The sequence below is a fragment of the Gavialis gangeticus genome, unplaced genomic scaffold (assembly GCF_001723915.1).
Source record: "Gavialis gangeticus isolate Ggan-Ray unplaced genomic scaffold, GavGan_comp1, whole genome shotgun sequence".
Lineage (NCBI taxonomy): Eukaryota > Metazoa > Chordata > Crocodylia > Gavialidae > Gavialis > Gavialis gangeticus.
The window spans coordinates 98,903,351-98,910,192 of NW_017729024.1; the positions used below are offsets into that span (position 1 = coordinate 98,903,351).

General features: G+C 40.3%; 1 long non-coding RNA gene across 1 annotated transcript in view; it reads left to right on the top strand.

Moving 5' to 3' along the window:
- The window catches only part of LOC109298230, a 12,048-nt gene extending 6,789 nt beyond the window's left edge, over window positions 1-5,259 (top strand). The window contains exon 3 of the long non-coding RNA XR_002097543.1: window positions 5,249-5,259. This is a non-coding gene — a long non-coding RNA (uncharacterized LOC109298230). The remainder of the gene's footprint in view (window positions 1-5,248) is intronic.
- Window positions 5,260-6,842: the final 1,583 nt, after the last annotated feature.

The following is a 6,842-nucleotide window of genomic DNA, read 5'->3' on the forward strand; positions in this document are numbered from 1 at the left end:
AAAAGGTATTTTTTTAAGTAAATTAAAAAAAAAAAAAAAAACTTAAGGCAAGCCCTAGAGAGGAGGGTGATTTTTTTTTTTTTTTCCGCATTAACTCAGTATGAATGGAACTGAGATTCAGCTTGTTTGCAGGTGAGTATTCATCCCCAGGTTACTCACTTCTGCAGGAAAGAACAGGGATTCAGAGAATACTCCTGTAACTTGGTGAATTGTATCCAACAGTTTGGGCATGGAGTGCCCAGGACACTAAGGCCAACACTAGCTCTGAATTTTCATGCTTAGTTTAACTAAAATTATTGCAAGTGAAATCCTAACATGATTCCAGAGATTTTAGGGGATAGTAAATACTGTTTTTCCTAGGCCTTGGTCAGCAGTGACAAAAAGACCCTGGATTCAGTGGCAGGCAAGGGCCTATGGGGCAAGTAGTGGCAGCGTTCACCCTCTGAGTTACAGTGCTGCACCAGTGCCGTAGCTTTGGAAGCTGTGCCAACAATCCCTATAGGTCATGTGTGGCCCATGGGCTGCCAGTTGGACAGCCCTGGCCTAGCCCTAGACAAAAGTTTGATGCTGATAGTATAAACTCTCTTTCCCCTTCTTTTCCTCACCTCCCCCAGGTTCAAGGATTTAAATTATCCTTGCCTCACAATACCTGCCAAAATTGCCAGACTTAGAGGAAAGCCGTGTGCTGAATGAATAAGGTAGTGTAAGAGTGATGTTGTGGCCATGGTAGTCCAGAAGTTATGAGAGGCAAAGATTCTTGGGGGTTAATATCTTTTATTGGACCAACCCTTGTAGTTGGGATTGGAGTTAGACAAGCTTTTAAATGCAAGACCTTCTTCATCAGGTCTGACCATTGCAAACCAGGCACAGCATAGTAAAAAACAGATGTGGAAGCAGGGGTGAAAGAAATGCCCAGGAGTAGCAGACACAATTAGCATAAGAAAAGAAACTGATTACTAAAAGGTCCAGGCCTATCAAAAGGGAGGAGGGTCTTTCTCACTTTTCAAGTGTGGAAAGAATTCAGGAGTTGGGTAAATTATAAAGTGCCATGAAACCAATACCAGTGTTTATTCCTTGGTACTTAGTGTCCAGCTAGCTTATTCATTTTTGGTTGCAACCTCACCTTTTAAAGGTGTTAGGCAGATTTCCCTTAAGTAACAGGGTGGGCTAACAGGAACAGGATGCGTTTTAACACGGACAAGTGCAGGGTGCTGCACTTGGGCAGTCGGAACCAGCAGCACACTTACACAGTGGGGAACTCCTTACTCGAGAGCACGGAGGCAGAAAGAGATCTTGGAGTCATTATTGACTCCAAGATGAACATGGGCCGACAATGCGAGGTCATCGTTGGCAGGGCTAACCGGACCTTGTCGTGCATCCACAGGTGCATCTCGAGTAGAGCCAAGGAGGTGATCCTCCCCCTCTACGCGACGCTGGTCAGGCCACAGCTGGAGTATTGTGTCCAGTTCTGTGCGCCCCATTTCAAGAGGGATGTGGACAACATGGAGAGGGTCCAGAGGAGGGCCACCCGCATGATCCGGGGACAACAGGGCAGACCCTACAGTGAGAGACTGCGGGACCTGAACCTATTCAGCCTCCACAAGAGAAGGCTGAGGGGGGACCTGGTGACCGTCTATAAACTCACTAGGGGGGACCAGAAGGGTTTGGGGGAGACGCTGTTTCCCCTAGCGCCCGCTGGCATAACAAGGAGTAATGGGCACAAGTTGATGGAGAGGAGGTATAGATTGGACATCCGCAAAAACTACTTCACAGTTAGGGCGGCTAGGAGCTGGAACCAACTTCCAAGGGAAGTGGTGCTGGCCCCTACCCTGGGGGTCTTTAAGAAGAGGCTGGATGCCTACCTGGCTGGACTCATTTGAGTCCCGTTTCTCTTTTTGGGGTTTTTTGTTGTTCTCCCGCCCTGGCGGGGGGTCGGGCTAGAAGATCTACTAGGTCCCTTCCGACCCTTAATCTATGAATCTATGAATCTATAAGTACGTGAATAGTGAGGTCAGAGGGAATAGTTGTACTGTGAAAAATGTGCTCCTAATTGTCTGTCCTTTATATTTTTGCTGTGAAAGTTCATTCTGGTATGTAGCAAACACACATTTCTGCTTGTTTGGGTGTGCCTATTGAGTTTTTCCCCATGACTGACAGAAAAGTTGAGAGGAACACAAATATTGTAAAAATCTGAACTGGATGTATAACAACCAGGTCTGCATTATGGCTGGCAGTGGGGCTGGAGGGGGTGGTCAGACTGGCCACAGCCATGGCAGGAGCAGGAGTGGCAGATGCCATTCTTATGTCTGGTGCCCCAGTTGCCTACCCCTAGTTACCCTACTGCTTTGAATATTTATAATGTCCTCCTTAGCCCTTTTAGAAGGTGCTTTACTCATTCACAGAAAGATGAGTGGCTCCAGATTACCGTTAAAGCAGTCCACAGGCAATATTGATGGTACTTTGCACTCACTGTATGCTGCTTTTCATTTGAGGATTCCAAGGGATATAGAAAGGTGGAAATATGTTATTCCCACTTTACAGATTGAGAAAAGAGGTACAGAGAGACTAATGTAACATGATTAATAACAAACTGTAACTGCAAACTAATATATGAAAATAGCCTAAGGAGTAAATATTCAGAGTGCTGTGCAGGGATTTGGCTGTATAAATCACACTAACCTCAATGGAATCATATGCCAAATCCCTGGCACCACTTTAAGATTTCACCCCCAAGAGTCTTATTCAAAGCAACAGGGAAGATTCTTAGCTAATGCTGGCATCGTTCCCTTACGCGCTCTGTGCCTAAGTCCTGTAGTACACATGGGCCAGTATATCAGGTCACAGACATGTTCTGTAGAGCCTTGTTCTGTCCTCTAGTATAGCTGATTAACTGGAAAAGTCAATATTCATTACACCACAGTACATTCACTCTTTTGCAGAATTTCCTGTACTTAAAATGTGGAACTCGGCGAAGCATTATATAGTAAATATGTGAGTAAAAGTATTATATAGTAAAAATGTTAATAACCTACCTAGGCTTTAAAAGAACAGAGCGAAAGTATAAATTATTACCCCTTTTGGCCATTTATATCTTATTACAATTTAAATCCATTATTGAAATGTTTTCTCTGTATTAGTCATTCACAAGAATGAGCGAAACAGATACATGTTAGTGCCTTATTATGCTCTCTTGCTGAGATATATGTATATTCTGTCACCAAAACTGGATATATTCTAGGTAGATCTCTGTTCAGACCATTCATACAATAACTCTCAAAAGCTGAACTTTGGCATCTCTGATTTGTCCCTGTTTAAAGAGCTGTTCTCCTTGGAAGTGACATGTCATTAGTGATGAAAAGGGAGCTGTTCATATTTTTAGTGCCAACTTTGCAATTACCAGATAACATATGTTTTCTGACTTATTTATGAAAGGATTAAAAAACCATGTTGTTGATGTATACAGTGTTCACAAGACTCTGGAAGTTGTTCCTCTCTTATTTTTTAAGGAGAGATGAAAGCAAACTCAAATATGAAATACAGCCAAGGCCTCTTACATGCAGTTCCAGTCTGCCACACTAGATATTGGTGCACAAATAGCTTTTCAGCAACAAGCTGTCCTCAGTTTCATGTTGTGTAGTCCACTGACATCAGTGGTGTTTTATTTGGTATGCTCAGAAACAATTTTGCCTTTGTGGAGCAGAAATCTTGCGTGTAACAACATACGACATTTTGTGATTTAAGATTTTATAAATACTGTGTGTAAACCTTGGTTGGGGTATCAAAATTATATGGCTTAGAAATATAATGGATGTTTAATTAGCCCACTTTAATATGACTGCTTTTTCTTCTTAACATATTGTAGACTCTTACCAGTTACCCAGTGATATTACATTGTCATTTTTCTCTTGTCTTTTACATGAAATATGGCTTTCAGTGATAGCACTTTTTTGTCTCACTACGGATGCTTGAAAGTCTTTTTGATAGATTGCAAACAAAATATGTGACCTGAAAAAGACTGAAGGAATGGATGGTACAGGTTATTGAAGACAGAATCTTTTGTCTCTGTATTGTCTGTTTAAAAAAACAAAACAAAACCGAACAGGTTGGTAGTGGTAGAAAATAGCTACTATCTAATGATTCCACGCTATTTTCTGTGAAGTGATTTAAGCCTAATGCTCAGAAGGCAAGAATCTTATTTGATGATCTGTTTCTGATTATCTCACATGGTGTGTTAGGTGCTGCATAAACACAGAAGAAGTCACAAATGCTACAGTTGTACCTGGACAATTTCAGCAATGAGACAGAATTGTAATGGCCAAAAAATGTTCACAGTTAATCCTATGTAATTACATAGGATTAACCTAGTAACTGGTGGGTATGGGAAAACAACTGTCCTCTGCTTTGGACATGGTTTCTGCAGACTAGGGTATTGGAACCCTACTGGGATTGTGCACAGAAATGGTGCAGCTATCCATGTTACACTGGTCTGTCCATAAATAGAATCTGATCTGTACCACAAAGGTAGTACACCTAGACATCCCAATCAAAATTGGGACCCCAGTAGAATGTAAAAGCACGTGGTAGGAGAAAAGACCCACCTCAAAGAACTTACAAAATCAATAAGCTACAGTGGCAAAGTCATAGCAACATAGAAAAAGTAGGGTGGTGGGGGAGAGAGGAAGCCATAGAAATGAAGTGATTTGCCTGAGGTCACACAGCGGTTCAATCACAAATAGAATCAAGGCCCTCTGAAATTTATGCAACATCCCATCTCCAAGCAATAGTGCCTCTGTAAAGGAATTCAGTCTCTAGGTATGGTTTTGGGTATCTCTTCCAAGTATAAAATTAATATCTTTTTAAAAGATGGACTAATTAGTTAACTTCCCATGGCACTGCACTGTCCACTTAGTCATGTTTCGTGAGCTAGGGTCACTTCAGTCTACAAAGTGGTCTACTACATATTACTACTACAGTCTTAAAAGAAATGGGTAGTTTTAAGTATCTATTGAGTCCTATAATGCCTCCAGAGAGGAAATAATGTCAGCATCCTGTAGCAGTTTAGTGAAGAAGACAATCTAAGCAATGAGGGCCACCAATGGGAGCTAAATGTTCAGTAGGTCAAAATTGTGGGGGTGGCACTGTAGATGAGAAGAATAAAAAATCAGTGGCTATTGGGGGCTTAAAGTAATGTTGAGAGTTGTTGTACTGGGGGCTGGTTTAGGTTTGGAGTTGGAATCAAATAGCAAAGTAGCAAGTAAGGAAAGAATCTAAACAACTTAAGACCAAGCGCTTTACTGAAATAGTACTTTATAAGTATGCCAACATATTTGTGTACTGTAGAATGATGATAATGATGTTTTAGTTTAAAATTAATGAATACTGCTATTGGCCAGCTCAAAGCAACAGTATAAGGAGTTGAAGGAAACAATTCAAAGGAAGAGAGATAAGTCAGCTTTTGCTGGAACATTTTAAAGATCCGTCATGGAATAGCATGCCAACACTCTTGTAGGACTGGACCTTATTCATCGCCTTTGTCTTCAAATTATTTACTGCTCTGTGCAAAATGTACGTTTTCTGTTCTTGGAGCCAAATTACTCCCATTGAACTGCATGACAATTTTGAGACTAGTGGAAGCAGCATAGGCAGCTAAGTAATTAAGCAGTATCCTTCTTCAGATTTTTTAAAAATCTACGCTGAAATATTCCATATTATGTAAGTGTGTATAATAGCTATAGCATTCATTTGATGCAGTATCGTGAGACAACTGCCTCTATGCAAACCTCTCTAGCTGAAGATTGTAGTTACCACTTTGCTTTGAGCACCTCATCACTGTTTGCATATCTAATCTATAATAGTCAAATTACTAGAAACTACTGTAAAATTGCCTAGTTTTAAAAAATTAAATTACACTTGTCTTCAAGCTCAAATAGTGAATACAAGCTCATGCATTTTACCTTGTCTGAAATTTGGTATAGATAGTGTAATGTCTTTTTTTAAGATTGTTTTAATACTGTAATAATGCCATCGGCTTTTTGATTGTGGTTAGTACCCTTCCATTCTCAGACTTTATTTGCTTTAGCATACAAAAGATTTAGTGATCTAGACTGGTCTGAGAGAGAAACATTTTAACAAAGGTCAAAGATGTAGCACAGAACACAAATAAAATAATTCTACAAGTCAATGTAGTTCTTGTTAGTTAAACTAAAAAGGATTTTCCTGATTCACTGGACCGCATGCAACACCTTTGTACAACCTAAACTAAATAATTTGACTCCTTGGGATACTTGAGGTCCAAAAGAACTAGTTTAGTTCATGCCCCATTAACCTTTCTACTCTTTTAGAGATTGGTCTTGTTGCATGCTATCTGTTCAGATACTGTACTACAATCTATTTCTGACCAGCATCATGACTGCAGGTGAGCAGCCTTTTCAAGCACTTGGAGAAATAGAAATGAAAAAATGATTTACATTGTTCTTGCTGATGTTTTATTACAGAAACAGATGTTAGAGTTTAACTGGCTGAAATAATCAGCCACAGAGCTGATAAGTCATCAGCCCTGCTTTCCCCACCAAAAGCCACAATTATAAAACAAAATGTACATTCCAGAAATTACAAGGTTTATTGAAAGTGCCAAAAACAGCATCCTGAGAATAAAGAAGGAAAAAAAGATAGCTTTGCATGATGCTGCTCAGAACATTAGACTGGATTTTGTAAATCAATGGTTTCTTCTCCCAGATCCTGGACACTGTTTTGACCTTTTTTGAGGAAAGGTTGCTTGTTGCTAAAGAATAATCAAACTGGGGTAGTTCATAATAATAGTTAGCACTTACCACCTTCACAGC